Source organism: Eptatretus burgeri, chromosome 2 (genome assembly GCF_056783735.1).
Source record: "Eptatretus burgeri isolate ZD-2024b chromosome 2, Ebu_testis_v1, whole genome shotgun sequence".
NCBI classification, from domain to species: Eukaryota; Metazoa; Chordata; class Myxini; order Myxiniformes; family Myxinidae; genus Eptatretus; species Eptatretus burgeri.
This window is the reverse complement of record NC_140962.1, coordinates 67,048,491-67,064,843: the sequence shown is the minus strand read 5'-3', so window position 1 is coordinate 67,064,843 and position 16,353 is coordinate 67,048,491. Positions and strand designations below refer to the sequence as shown.

Here is a 16,353-nt window from a genome sequence, read left to right as displayed (position 1 = left end):
TTCGATAAGGTCTGGCACCCCTCACTGCTCATTAAACTATCTTCCAATGGTAGCCAAGACCATCTCCACTCATAGCTCGCAGACTTCCTCTCCTCTCAGTCAACGTGTGGCCGTAAATGGAGTTCTCTCATCCCCTCTTCCTGTCCAGGCTGGAGTTCCTCAAGGTAGTGTTCTGGAACCTATTCTTTTTCTGGTTTTCATCAATGATCTCTCCGTCTCTGGAAAATTATCTTTATCCCTTTGCTGATGACTCCACCCACTGCCTGTCATCTGTCATCCCTCAGATCACCAAGCAGCAGCTACTTCACTCTCTGCAGATCTGGATAAAATAAAATCACAAGCTGGTCCAACAATTGGAACATGTCTTTCAATGCTGACAAATCTCACACTTTCACTATGTCTCTCCGAAAGGACAATCTGGAACCCCCCCCCCCCCACCCACTCCCAACCCATCTATTTTCTCAACAATCCCCTTGAATAACCCCTTTCTTTCAAGCTTTTGGGCCTCACTGTCTGTCATGATCTTTCCTGGGAAAGCCACATTTCAAAGTTGGCCTCTTTGGAACACTCTTGGAAGGCTTGGAAGCCTCAGACCAAAAGCCAGTCGCTACCTGGGCATCCTCCGTGGTGCAAAGTCCTTCCTTGGCACACCTAAGCTCCTGACCATGTACAAAGCTTCCATCCACAGCCTGATGGAGTTCTGCTCTCCCCTCTGGGCTGGTGCTCCCGCCTTTCACCTTTCTCGGCTTCAAGCTGTGGAATCCAAGGTATTTAGGATCATTGGTATCTCCCGCGATGAAGCAGTCTTTGGGTCACTCACTCTCTCACCGCAGGCAGATCGGTAGACTTTCTGTCTTCTACCATTTCCTCTCCGACCTTGCACAACCTTCTCTCTCTGCTTTCTGGCCCCTCCCATATTTCTGCATGGTGCTCAAGGGCCGATAGCACCCCCTTCTGGTAAAACTACCAAAATCAAGAATCACTGCTCACCTTCATTCTTTCATTCCCCTTTTTCCTGCCTTTGGAACAGACTCCCACACTCTCTTCCTTCCAGGTATTCAAAACAGCTGTTCACCACCATCTCCTATCTTCCTCCATCCAAAACCACAATCTTTTTTTTACCCCTGTTAATCCACCATAAACCCACCTCCTTCAAATTCCCTGCTTTCCTTCCTGAAACTTCCTGTAGTGTAAGGACCTGAAAGTCCCCGTAGTGTAAGGACCTGAAAGTCCCTGGAGTGTCCATCTTTTTTCTCCTGTGTACCCTGCCCCATCCCTCCCTCGCCTGGTGTTGGCGCAGTGGTTAGGGTAGCGGCTTGGGATCCAAAAGATCCTGAGTTCAAGCCCCGTTGGGCCACTGAATTAATACACCAGGGGGTTGACTCAGCCTGTCGTCCTTCCTAGGTCGGCGAAATGAGTACCAGTATACTGGGCCGGTGTATACCCCGGTTAAAATAGGTGTACCATATCCCTGTGTCGTAAGAGACGACCAGGGTTGCGTCAGGAAGGGCATCCGGCGTAAAACATGTGCCAAATCACTATGCGGATCATATGGATGATCCGCTGTGGCGACCCCAAACGGGAGCAGCCGAAAGAAGAAGAAGAAGTACCCTGCCCCATCCCTTTCTCTCTTCCACAGATCTCATGTCTCTGTTACCCACTCTTTTGTGCTTCCCTCTCCCACCCCTTGTCTCTTGCTCCCTTTATTATACGTTATGTGTGTTCGCTCTTACATGAGCCTCGACATTGCATATTGAAAAAAATGATATCTTGGAGTCAAGGTCTGAAGAGAGGGAAGAGGCTGATGCCTGCCTGTGTGAAGGATGAGGGATATCACGGCATAGGGTGGAGTCATCAGCAAATAGATAAAGAGGATTATCCAGTCAGAGAGATCATTGATGAAGATCAGGAATATGACTGGGCCGAGAACACTGCCTTGGGCACTCCAGCCTTAACAGGGAGAGGAGATGAAAGGATTCTGTTGAGAGCCACACATTTGCTTCGAGAGTAGAGGATGTCAGGAAGTCATGTGTGGAGTTGGCCTTCAATACCATAGGCAGAGAGTTTGTAGAGCAAGGCATGATGTATGAACACTGTATGCCTTGAAACGTTTCTGATATGTTGACAGTACCCCGAGGCACTGTCAAGATTACGGGCCTCCATTATTATTTTTACATTAATTATACACATGGTTACAAAAAAAAAATTAACTCTATTTTTTGGACGATTGTGAATATCTCGTCCAAATAACTTTTTGAACCCTCTTGGTATGTTATCATCGAGTGTTCTTTGGAAACAAAACGATGATAAAAGTGCAAACAATGAAGATTCATAACATGCTTTATATGCCCAATTACCCATTTCTTCCTTGAGCTAAGCACCCCTTTTCAGTGGTTGTTGTTGATATGGAACAAGAGACAGCAAAAGAGAACGACATCCAATGACAATGTCCGGTCAAAGACAATTAACCTTTTTCATTTGCTTCTGCAGCGTGGGGTTAAAAGGCAATGAAATATCTATTCAATAAAACGTCCCTGTCACACCAAATAACCCTCTAATTTAATAGATAATAAAGGTTTGTGTCATGTGCCGTTTGGACTCAACTGGCAGCATAAAAAGGTGATTTCCACATGAATAAAACTTTATTCATGCAATAATTGAAAATTCACAAAGTGCAATTTTTTTTTGTCATTCTCGCAGGATCACTTGTTTGAGGTTTATTTTAAAGACAAATAATTTGTATTTAAATATGATGTAGGATATTAATATAATTTAGCATTATGTGAGAGGCATTCAAAAATGTATCAGGAGATATTCACTGCAATCCAAGAAATGCCAAAACGTTTATCATTATTTTTCAACAGAGAAATGTAAATAATTACATATATATATATATATATATATATATATATATATATATATATATATATATATATATATATGTATATATACATGTATATGTATACACTCGGTGAATGCACCCGGCGTTGCCTATGTTATTTTTGAATGAATTTAATCGTTTGTACATAGGTCTGACGCAAGCCCAGTATCAGTTCCCTATTGGGCCACGGGAGTCATAGCAGAAGGGGGTTGGTGAGGAGAAACAACCCCCCCCCCCACCCCGGCCGAGGGGCTTCCTATCCTATAACCTTCCTTCCTATCCTATAACCTTCCACCTATCCTATAACCTTCTTTCCTATCCTATAACCTTCCTTCCTATCCTATAACCTTCCTTCCTATCCTATAACCTTCCACCTATCCTATAACCTTCCTTCCTATCCTATAACCTTCCACCTATCCTATAACCTTCCTTCCTATCCTATAACCTTCCACCTATCCTATAACCTTCAGCCTGGTGTTGGCTTAGTGGTTAGGGTGGCGGCTTGGGATCCAAGGGTCCTGAGTTCAAGCCCCGTTGGCTGCTGAATTAACACCAGGGGGTTGACTCAGCCCGTCATCCTTCAGAGGTCGGCGAAACGAGTGCCAGTGTACTGGTCCCGGTGTATGCCCCGGTTAGAATAGGTGTACCATATCCCTGTGTGTCGTAAGAGGCGACCAGGGTTGGCGTCAGGAAGGGCATCCGGCCATAAAACATTGCCTCAAGAAAAAGCCAAAACCCCTGCACAGCAGGGAGAAATGGCTGTAAAAACGGTCATTTTTTAATTTTTTATCCTATAACCTTCCTTCCTATCCTATAACCTTCCTTCCTATCCTATAACCTTCCACCTATCCTATAACCTTCCTGGGGCCCGTCCCGACATTTTTTGTTTCAGAGGTTTCCTCCTATCTTTTACCGTTCAGGAGATTAGCGCGTGCAGACAAACAAACAAACAAAAACTTCAAATTATATATATATATATATATTAGAATGGAAATATATATATATATATATATATATATATATTTATTTTATATATACAAGCAAATGCAACCGGTTGCTTCACTGATGGGTAAATTAAGGGGGACAGAGAGGGAGGGTGGGAGAGAAAGGGGGGGGAGAGAGGAGTTAGAAAAGGAAGAGAGAGCAGGGAGGGAGGGGAGAGAGAGGAGGGTGAGGGAAGAGAGAGGAGAGAGGGAGGGGAGAGAGAGGAGGGAGGGAGGGGAGAGAGAGGAGGGAGGGTGGGAAGAGAGAGGAGGGGGAGGGGAGAGAGAGGAGGGAGGGTGGGAAGAGAGAGGAGGGGGAGGGGAGAGAGAGAGGAGGGGGAGGGGAGAGAGAGGAGGGGAGGGGAGAGAGAGGAGGGAGGGGAGAGAGAGGAGGGAGGGGAGAGGAGAGAGAGGAGGGAGGGAGGGGAGAGGGAGGAGGGAGGGAGGGGAGAGAGAGGAGGGAGGGAGGGGAGAGAGAGGATGGAGGGAGGGGAGAGAGAGGAGAGAGGGAGGGAGAGAGAGGAAGGAGGAAGGGGAGAGAGAGGATGGAGGGAGGGGAGAGAGAGGACAGAGGGAGGGAGGGGAGAGGATAGAGGGAGTAGAGAGGGGAGGATGGAGGGAGGGATTAGGATAGGAGGGGACAGAGGGAGGGGAGAGGATTGGACAGAAAGAGGGGAGAGGAGAGGACAGAGGGAGGGGAGAGAGAGGACGGAGGGGAGAGGAGAGGATGAAGGAGAGGAGAGGATGGAGAGAGGGGAGAGGAGAGCTCAGAGGGAGGGGAGAGGAGAGGACAGAGTGAGGGGAGAGGAGAGGGCAGAGGGAGGGGACCGGAGAAGAGGGAGGGAGTAGAGAGGAAGCTAGGAAGGAGGAAAGAGTGAGGAAGGGGGGGAGGGAAGAGCTTGATGCGTCATCAAAAGTTGCTACACTGCAGGAGGGAGGGGTGTGAAGAAGGGGTGAGAGAGACAGTGAGAGAGAGAAAGAGTGAATGGGGGGGGGGGACTTGGAAGAAAAAAAAAGATAGAAAGGTGAGGGGTGGAGATGTGGTTAGCAAACAGAATGATATGTTATGCTTAATGACCGAACACAAAAAAAACTCATGTCAGAACAGCTGTACACACAATAACACAACAGACTTCATAATGTAACCCGCTGGCACATCTGCAAAAACTTTGATATCCCAGTTCCAGAGAATTTGTGGAAACATTAAACAAAAGCAATCACTGAAAACATGGAAGTACCAACTGCTCACGTACCACCTAATGATCCCATCGAGCGTGAACATTAAAAACAAAGCATTGCGACCAGATATCATACTTCAGTACAACAAAGAGAAGAACGCATTGCTAATTGAGGTGTTAATACTCATGATGTTGGACTAAACAATGCCGAAATCAAGAAAATGACCAAACACCAAGACCTCAAGAATGAAGTGAAAAGATTCTGAAATCTGAAGAATGCCAAAATTGTACAAGTGATAGTTTGAGCTATGGGAATGATGACAAAGAACCTCACAGAGATATGAAAAACTATAAGTGGGAATATTATTACAAACAAACTACAGTTGGAAGCTGTCCAGGGCTCAGTGACAATCCTGAAGAGAGACCTCAGCACAAAACTTTGAGATCTCTTCTGGATCTGATTTTGACAAATTTCCCTGATAATATCTGCTGCTCTTCCTTCGCTCCAATTGGTTCTTCTGACCACGTCCTTGTCAAAGTGGACATCTCTCTGGCTGTTATCAGAGAACCACCTCACCGCCGTCGAGTCTGGCATTTCACTCAAGCCGACTGGCAGGGTCTCCGAGCAGCCATCAAACTTACAGACTGGTCTCCTATCACGACTTTCTCAAACATCAACTCATCCTGGGAATTCTTTCAAAGAAACTTGCTCTCCCTCATGCACAGATTTATCCCCTCTCGTGTTCAGTTGTCTTACCCTTCCTCCCGCCCTTGGTTTACTGAAGCTTGTGGTGAGGCAGTTGTCCTGAAACAACTTGCCTTTGCCTCATGGAAAGCAAACCCAACTGAGGGCAATCTCAGTTCTTTCCACAAAGCTCGGAACAAGTGTGTATCTACCCTCAGGAGAGCCAGAAAACAACATCTTTCTCATCTCAAGTCTGAACTCTCAAACCTCTCTCCCTCCTCAAAATCCTGGTGGCGTTTAATCAAATCTGTTTCTGGTGTATGTTCCCCCTCCATCCCCTCCCTTACCTCAAATGGCCGCACTGCTGATTCCACACGTGATAAAGCTGAATGTCTAAACTCGGTGTTTGCAGCTAAATCTTGTGTCCTAAACCCATCACTATCTCTACCCACTTTACCCAGTCGCACCCAACTGTCCCTGGACTCTGTATCCTTTTCTCCTGACAAGGTGGAGAGCTTGCTTTCAAACCTCGAGTCAGATTCTGCAACCGGTCCAGACGGCATCAGCCCACGTGTCCTCAAAGCCTGCTCTTCTGCTCTTGCTCACCCTCTCTCTGTTCTATTCACCCTCTCATTTGCCCAAGGTCATCTGCCATCTGCTTGGAAATCTGCTAACATCACTGCCCTGCATAAAAAGGTGCAAAAACAGATCCCTATAACTACAGACCAATCAGCCTTCTCCCAATCATCAGCAAGGTGATGGAATCCATCATCGCCTCAGATGTGAAATCCTTCCTCTTCTCCAATGGCTTGATTTCCAATCATCAATTTGGTTTCAGACCAGGTCACTCTACCCTGGATATGCTGCTTCTGCTCTCCCATCAATGGATGGAGGTCCTCAATGTCAGACAGGAAATCCGAGCCGTATCCCTGGACATATCACGTGCTTTTGACACAGTCTGGCACCCTGCCCTACTCACCAAACTCTCTTCACATGGTATTCAAGGCCATCTCCACTCATGGCTCGCAGACTTCCTCTCCTGTCGCAGTCAACGTGTGGCCCTAAATGGAGTTCTTTCATCCCCTCTTCCTGTGCAGGCTGGAGTTCCTCAGGGTAGCATTCTGGGCCCTGTTCTTTTTCTGGTTTTCATCAATGATCTCTCGGACTCTCTGGAAAATCCTCTATTTCTCTTTGCCGATGACTCCACCCTCTGCCATACCATCTGTCATCCCTCAGACCGGCAAGCAGCAGCTTCTTCGCTCACTGCAGATCTGGATAAAATCACAAACTGGTCCAACACGTGGAACATGTCTTTCAATCCACACAAATCTCACACTCTCACTATGTCTCTTCGAAAGGACCGTTTACAAACCCCCCCATCCACTTTCTCAACAATCCTCTGGAAGAAGTCTTTTCTTTCAAGCTTCTGGGTCTCACTATCTGCCATGACCTTTCCTGGGAAAGTCACATTTCCAACCTCGCCTCAAAAGCCAGTCGCCGACTGGGAATCCTCCGTCGTGCAAAGTCCTTCCTCGGCCCTCTTGAGCTCCTGACTACTTACAAAGCTTTTGTCCATAGCCTGATGGAGTACTGCTCTCCCCTCTGGGCTGGTGCTCCTGCCTCCCACCTTTCTCGGCTTCACGCTGTCGAAACCAGGGCATTTAAGATCATCGGCATCTCCCTCAATGAAGCTGAGTCTTTGGGCCTCTCACTCAATCACCGCAGGTTGGTCGGTGGTCTTTCTGTCTTCTACCGACTCCTCTCCAGCCTTCCCCCCCCTGCTCTCTCTGCGATTTGTCCCCACCACATTTCCACAGGGCGCTCAAGGTCGGCCAACAACCCCCTTCTGGTAAAACTACCAAAATCACGAATCACTGCTCATCTTCACTCTTTCATTCCTCTTTTTTCCCGCCTTTGGAATAAACTTCCTCACTCTATTCTTTCCCATTCTTCCCTCCAGGCTTTCAAAACAGCTGTTCACCACCACCTCTTATCTTCCCCCATCCAAATCCTCGATCTTTTCTACCCCAAATAATCCACCGAAGCCCTCTTCCTTCATTTGTCCTGCTTTCCTTCCTGAAAGTCCCTGAAATGTCCATCTTCTCTTCGCCATGTTCCCCGTCCCATCCCCATCCCTCTCCCTTCCACAGTTCACCTAATGTGTCTGTTCCCCACTGTTTTGTCCCTTCCACTCCCGCCCCTCTTGTCTCATTCCTCCTTGCTGTGAGTTGTGTGTTAGCTCTCATACGAGCCTCGACCAAGGTATACAAAAAAAAAAAAAAAAAAAAAAAAAAACAGAAAACTTCACAGCTTGGTCCATGAATCGTGACCCCTTACCTAAATTAAGGTGCATACTTTGAGCCCGTCCATGGAGGACTCCATTCCACATTTTGAAACCCACATATGTAGATACCAATCAAATGCAGAGACCTTTGCATCCCACGAGTTGGCTTGCTCCGAATTTGATTCGTACATGCTGCAGTCCCCTCAACAGAGGAGGAAGGGTGGGGGACTGGGGGAGGGTTGGGAGAGGGAGGCATAGGTGTGAAGAGAGAGGAGGGAAGAGGAAAGGAGGGGTGAGGGGAGGGGTTGCAGAGAGAGAGAGAGAGAGGGGTCAAAAAGAGGGAGAGGGGTGGGAGATAGGGGGAAGGGTTGAGAGGGAGAGGGGTGAGAAAGGGTGAGGGATTCCAGCAGATATGATGCCCATTTCATCATCCATCCGAGAGATGACACACACATTGATGAATCACCCCCCCCCCCTGTGAAACACCGGGATGACCGTTTATAGCTGGGTCGGGATTTGAATCCAGGCTACACAGAGTGAGCATGAGTACCTCTCGTCTTTCCTGCCATGATGTGGTGATTCCTTACTTCATCACTTAAACGATTTTTTTTTCATTGTGATCATATAATTTATTCTGCCTTCCTACCTGTGGATAGACCTACGGTATCGCAGTTGAAACTTGAAGAATGCGCACCAAGTGGCTTCACCATGAAATGCACGAAACATTTGAAGAAACTATTAAAAGCGAAACATTTAATTTATATTTATATTTGTCTATGCCAAAGTGACGGGTCCTATAATCGAAGAACAAAAAGGGGAAACGTAGTGGAAAATGAAATTTCACATTTTCAGCGAGCTAGCCACCGGCTCTTTCACTGCAGAACAACACGTGGCCAACAATGCATGTGAATGCCCCTGAACTTTGTTCAATTCAATCGACATGCAGTATTCAATGACAGTGTGGATGTTGTAGAGCACTTGCCAAGTGGCATAAGCACTCCAACGAAACGGTTGATAAGAAACGGCTCACTGGGCATGCTATTAACAATCACCGAACCGTCATATTAAACATACACCTCCCAGACTCCGGAGATGCAAAAAATGTCAAATATGTCCAAACTGGACAAATAAACACTTATTTTTAGGAGTCGGAACTGCTTGTAAGTTAGATTCTGGAACATAAATTTTGTAATTCTGCTTGGTTTAAGAGACTCTCAAGGTTATCGTATGTAAGAAAATGAAATAAAGCTACAGACGCTGCCGTCTCCGGGCGTTGATAAGCATTGCAATGTACCCAGTGATTCGTAGCTATGATGAACAGGCATTGGAGAATATGAGTGAGGAAAGGTTAAAAAAAAAAAACTATCGTTAAGAAATAGTTGCGGCCTGTTCCAAGTCAGGGCATGGTTGAGCAGGCCAAAAATACATGGTGGCTTCAGACTCCAACAAGGTTACCCAGGATACACCTTAACAAAGGCTGTTAATTATCTTCAAAAGGGGTGTTTTAATTAACCCAAACACCCAATTTTCACTCTTGCACTTCCTTGAAGTTTTCTTTGTTTGCATGCAAAGTTTCAGGCTGCAATGTTTCATGGTTTGAGAGTTATGGAAGAGACACACTGACACACACTGCCTTTTATTAGTATAGATACTTTTTGGAAAATAGACAATGTTGGCATTTCTTGGACTTGAGTGAGAATCTCGTGCCGATAACATTTTGAACTGTGTGTGTGTGTATGTGTGTGTGTGTGTGTGTGTGTGTGTGTGTGTGTGTGTGTGTGTGTGTGTGTGTGTGTGTGTGTGTGTGTGTGTGTGTGTGTGTGTGTGTGTTAATGCATGTACACCTGTCCCTGTGTACATCTGCAGTACATGTGTGTTTGTATATGAGTTTGCAATATTCAGTGTATATGCCTTGAGCCTTGTTTTACCCAAAAAGTAAACCTAATGATGTTTACTGGGGAAAGAAAATGAATCAGAGTATAATTTACATCGTCAAAATGAATAGTTCGTTCTCCAAGTTAAATTTAAACGATTGGCACATTCCATATTTAAAAATATATAGATATATATATATATATATATATATATATATATATATATATATATATATATATATATATATACATAGTAGTACAGAAATGAAGGCTAATATAATGTGAAGGCATGGGCAAACCCCTCCCTACAGTCCAAAGCATAATAGTGATTAATGGTACTAATATTTCTTGAAGGACCCCAATTATTCACACCTTCTTGTGGGGTCAGCGAGGAAAGGTTTTTGTCCAAGTCTTTCATTAACTGGTTGGCCAGGCCTGACGTCAGACTGAAGGTGATTTCGGCAAGAATCTGTCATTTGGTCAGTGTGTCGGTGATGACTCATCCACTCTTTCGTGAAAGACACGATGGGATATTTAACATCCACCAGCATCCACTAGTAGATGGGACACCAAGTGGCACACTTCGTGAAGCAACACCCTGCCTGTGAAACACTAATCCAACAGTTTGAAGTTGGGGCAGAAATCGAACCCAGATGACACGAGGTAGTGCATGTAAATCCTGCTCTGTCTATCGCTGGGAAAGCAATGTTCAGCCCTTTGGCGGTGCTGAACCTGTCTTCACAATGAGCAACATGGTGTGATAGAGAGTGAGAGTGCCCTATTGGTGTTACCAAGAAATCCAGACTCCAGTTATCAGAGCTTCCATGTGCATATCGGACACTCTCATGCATCGGCCATACTTATATATGGACAATATTTTTTAAAGTTGGTATTTTTTTCGCACTATTTGTGTCGCATTCCGAGAATATTTATTACGGCGCTCATAATTACCTCTCCCACCGAAGGTCTGTTTGGCTGTGAGCAGGATATCTCAAAAACTTATGTATGGATTTGGTGGACAGGGTGGGTGTGTGACGAGAACGGAATTAGATGTTGGGGAAGATCTGGATCCGAGAATTTTTTTCAGTGATTCTTTACAATTAATAACAACAACCTTTACAACACAATTGAAATTAAGACCAAGAACGATATATATTATATGTATAAAAACTTAATAAACATGAATAAATTCCTGCATGGGGCAAGTGTGAAAAAATTCTGACTCAACCCAGGGAACTCACCACTAATGCAGCACAGCCCATTGAGCTTTTGAGTCTTCATGATATCCTCAGAAATTTCTTTCCCAAACACTGCAAGTTTTTTTTAATTATATATATATATATATATATATATATATATATATATATATATATATATATATATATATATATATATATATATAGATAGATATTGTTACGGTTCTCGGAACCGTATACCTTCAAACATACAGCTGACCTAAAGTTATTTATGGCGTTAAGTATATGTGTAGACAGAACCCCTCCTTGTGTGTCATGGGAATTTTCGAAGGGGTGCGTTGCGTTTTTTTATTTAGGGTAATAAATCTTTATTTCTCCTCTTATTTGAACCACAGTACCTTTTTCTCGCTTTCCAAGGCGAAATCTTTGTGAGGTACCTTTTTGGTGAGTGCAGTCACGCATTGAGGGGGCAGGCTCCCTGTATGGCCAAAATCCTGCTCAGAAGGGGCAGACCCATGGAGGCCCTGTCCAATCAGGGCAGACAGTGATGTCAGTTTCACCAAGGGTTCTCCCCACTGAGGGAGATCCCTAAATTACGACACCGTCCTCAGCGAGGAGTTCTTTGGGGGTCATTCGTCGTCGTGTTGGTGTGGTGAGTCGGAGGGTTCGTTAGTTGGAGCAGACTTCAGTTCAGTAGAGTCCCTTGGCTGGGAGATAAATTACAGCACCATCGTGAGAGTGTAGAGAGAGAATTCTGTGTGGGTCGGCCGTGTTAGCTGAAGTCTGAGGTTGGAGAGAAACAGCGTTGGAGTGAGACAGTGGTTGGAGTGAGACGGTTCGAGTCGCGGGTTCCCAAAGAAAGAAGGAGTGTCGTGACGCGGAGGGTCTGCCCACGTCTCGCCTCAGTGGCCCATCTGTTGTGCTGGTTCGAGGGCGCCCGATCTTTACCGGGTCTCTCGTGGGTCCTGTCGGCGGCCCTGATCCCCGTCTCGGACTCTGCTCTGCTCCACCCGGGCTCCTTCGCGGACACGGTCTCCACGCTTGTGGCTGTGGGCCGAGCTGCATGACCACTGACTGGTGCCGCACCATGGAGTATCCCTTCCCTCCAATGTGCAGGTACTCCAAAATAACTGCGACCTCAGCTCACCTCCCTCTTTGGCTGCAGGGGTCCTTTGCAATACACCTGGATTTATTTTCATCTGAGTGCACGTCTGAATGTGTGGCGCCGTCTTTAAGTAGAACTGTTTAAGTGTTTTATCATTTTAAATCTTGCCTGTATATCCCTCAATAAGTCTGCTCTGAGTCCTTTTGTAAGTTAATTGTACATAAACCATGATTAGAAATGTTCCCAGTTCGTTTTCGTATTTTCCTTCATTGGTCCTGCATGATTCGGATTTGAGTTTAGCCCGGTTTTTATACTCGATAATCTGTTCATCCTTGCCGGTACGTTCTTGGCGGGTCCGCTCGGCTGCATCTGAACCGGAAAGATAGTTGGTAGTTGGTAGAGTGATGCGGTTCGGGCAAGACGTACAGAGGGCATGGTTCCCCGGTAGATGACACTGCGTGGTTAATTAGGTAGATTGGTTCTAGACAAAAAGACCCTACGCTACCCGGTGGAGGTATTGGCGTCCACGGTCGGTTAAGCGACCCACCGTCTCACAGAATTATCCGTGAGCGACGGCCTACAATTCCGGAGAGTCTGGTGGGAATTGACGTAACTTTCCCCACCTCGCGGTTGTTCTCGCCACCGGACCTCTGGCCCGCAACAATATATAAATATATATATATATATATATATATATATATATATATATATATATATATATATATATATATATATTGCTATGGATTTCAGAATCCAATCTGATGAATGGATACAAACATCTAGGTCCTTAGACAGTTACTTCCATAAATGCATGTCCAGGATAGACCCATCCCCATGTCTGGTGGGATTCTAACTTTGATGCATAGAGAAGGGTAAAGAATAGATTCCCTTTCTTATGGAAAGCTCCTTTTTCTCTTTACGATAGACACATTCATGCATGTGACATAGCTGTTAGTCCAACGGAGGCTCGACACCCACCTCTTTCCATTGACGTTGAGATCCCGTTCAGCAGCTCAAGGGACGCTAACTGGCTCTTTTTTGTTTCGGGCTGAACATTGAGGTGCTAATTGTTATTGACGTTTTATGAGTGCTTCAAGTTTTTGCTCGGTAATTCTGACAAATGGCTGCTTTCTGCCATTCGTTCAGCACCACAAACATGGCATCATAGGCCAGGAAATATTTCGGGACGGTTTGGTTGTCACGTGCAACAATGCGCAAATGGGCGGGGTGTATTTGGCTGGAGTCTGCTTGAGGCTCCACCCAGACGGGCCACCTATAAAGAGGACGAGAGGACTTATTTTCCAGTCAGTTGGCGATAGTTGGTTGCGGTTGTGACAGCTTTGAGAGTATTTCAGTCAGTACCAGTCAGATGGCTGCTTCATTCAGTTACAGTCAGATGGCTGCTTCATTTAGTTCCAGTCAGATGGCTGCTTCATTTAGTTCCAGTCATACGGTCGTTTCGTCAGTTCAAGTCATACGATTGTTTCGTCAGTTCCAGTCAGATGGCTGCTTCATTTAGTTCCAGTCATACGGTCGTTTCGTCAGTTCAAGTCATACGATTGTTTCGTCAGTTCCAGTCAGATGGCTGTTTCAGTCAGTTCCAGTTAGACGGTTGCTTCATTCAGTTCCAGTCAGATGGTCGTTTCGTCAGTTCAAGTCACACGGCTGTTTCAGTCAGTTCCAGTCAGACGGTTGCTTCATCGATTCCAGTCAGAAGGTTGCTGAGCTGGTGACACTTGGTGACGGGCTTGCAGCCTTAGAGTTTCTCACAGTGCCTCAGCTTCTCACAGCTCCTAACAGCTGTCCGTCGGTTGTGGCTCCTGGTGGCTCCTGATGGTGGGTGACGCCCGGACCGGTAATGCTAGTTCTGCTTGAGACCTGCTCTTGGCGTACCTGATTCTTGGGGGTGACATAGACTGGCGTTCAAGCCTGTTTGCGAGTGGGTGCACAGCAAGGCTGAGTGCTGACAATGGATAAGGCACGCTCAAACATTTCAGGACATTTTATTTGACGTCCGACGACTTCTATTTGGTGAGAGAGACTGGATTTCTCTCCCCCCCCCCCCCCCCGAATGATCTGCTGGGTACCCTTGTCTCATGTTTAATTGATAAGTCAGGCATTGTGATAAACATCTGCTCTTTGTCTCTTTTTCTCTCATTGCCTCATTAATTCTTTATTTTCTTGCGATTACTTTGATTGATTTGAACTTCCCAATTTTTACCACACGGAAATAAAAAATTATTTTGATTTATTTTTTCCTTATGAATAAATTCTTTGTTGACGTTCCAACCTGTCCGTGCTTGTCCTTTCCTTCCATTGATCCAGGATTGTCTGAACCAAGATCGGCTGAGAGGTAATTACCAAACGAATTGACCTGTAATAGTCGGCACGCACCAGCGGTTAAACGTTCGGCTGCCCGAATTAAGATCTAATCAAGATAAGATTGGTGCTTTGCCGAGGGCACGCTCCCCGTTCAGGAAGCCACATCCCCTCTAATTAAACGGGAAAAAATTAGATGGTGGACACTGCAACTCGTGGTTAACTGATTGGCGTTCGTGGTTCTAAAGCAACCCACCGTATCACGAAGTTAATTGTGAGCAGTGGCCCCAGGTCTGGCTCTTCAGAGGACAAACGGGGATTAAACCCCCTCATAATACACTCGTACCCGTGGCTGTAACTACATATATATATATATATATATATATATATATATATATATATATATATATATATATATATATATATATATATATATATATATACACACATACAGTCATGCGCCGCTTAACGACGTTCCGGGCAACGACGGATCGCATATACGACGGATCTGCCAGGTCTGAAAAAAAAAAAAAAATGTGGCTGAAAATTTCCTATCGCCGAGTGATGTCGCCGACGTAGCGCTGCCAGTAGTATAAAAATAGCACATACAATCATGTACGCTGTACAGTACATAATACCTCATTATGATAATAAACAACGACAATGTGGCCCTGTTATAATGCGATCGTTGAGGTCCATAAAATGTCATCGCGAAAAAATCAGGGTCGTGCTAAATCGGGATTCAAGGAAATCGGCTTTCAAACTGAACCAATGTTTGCACGTTTACCTTCCAGCAAGTAAATTACCTTTGAATTGAAGAATTCCGCGAAAAAATCGTTGTTACAGTCGAAATTAAAACACAAACTTCTTTTTGGTGAAGCTTTTCATGTTGTTAAAACAATCACACTGTTCCGAAAATATATATCACAATTGACAGGAGCTCGTTTCTTCATTTGTAAATTATAACATCGATGCATTGATTACGTATTTATAAAATCCAAACGCTAATTATTCATCTTTCTGTAATCGATGCGAGAGGAGATTGTAAGCTGCTGCTAATAACACCCATGGCCGTCATGAACAGCACAAAGCTAAATCTAACGTGTCTTCCGTCTCTCTTGGATGTGTGTTACAATTGCCGACAGTATTCAGTACAATAACATGCTGTACAGGTTTGTATCCGAGGAGCAATAGGCTACACCATCTAGCCTAGGTGTCTCGGTTTGTGTAAGTTCGAAGTTCGAAAACCAAAACGAAAAAAAATAATGATGTTCGCACAACGACGACGTCGCTTAACGACGCGTTTCTCAGAACGTAACCCCGTCGTTAAGTGGCGCATGACTGTGTATATATATATATATATATATATATATATATATATATATATATATATATATATATATATATGTATATGTATATATATATATATATATATATATATATATATATATATATATATATATATCATGATATTTCAAAAAGTTGTTGACGGGTTATGACAAAACTTGGTGGATGAGTTGGTTAGGTGTCAAGAACAAGCCAATTTGACTTTGGTTCAGGTCCAAATGCAGATCCGGCCTATCAGTGGGATACAAAACATAAACTGTTCACCCTGATGGAGATATGCACTTCTTCCCAGTGCCGTTCTTTTAGTCTACATGTTGTTTTTGTTCTGCTAAGCTGGCGCTCCCCCGAGGCAACAGCACACAATACATATCAGTCCAGAGACAATTATTTAATTCGTATTCACTTTAGATAGCCCTTTCCATGTGTCTGGTGCATTCATGGGGCAGAATGCATTGCAGGGGCTTTAGGTATGTCTATATTCCCATTCTTCATCGATTTATT

General features: G+C 44.8%; 1 long non-coding RNA gene across 1 annotated transcript in view; it reads right to left on the bottom strand.

Moving 5' to 3' along the window:
* The window catches only part of LOC147032215 (uncharacterized), a 182,685-nt gene extending 167,293 nt beyond the window's left edge, over positions 1–15,392 (bottom strand). Inside the window, exon 1 of the long non-coding RNA XR_015055084.1 lies at positions 15,312–15,392. This is a non-coding gene — a long non-coding RNA (uncharacterized LOC147032215). The remainder of the gene's footprint in view (positions 1–15,311) is intronic.
* Between the last annotated feature and the right edge of the window lie 961 nt (positions 15,393–16,353).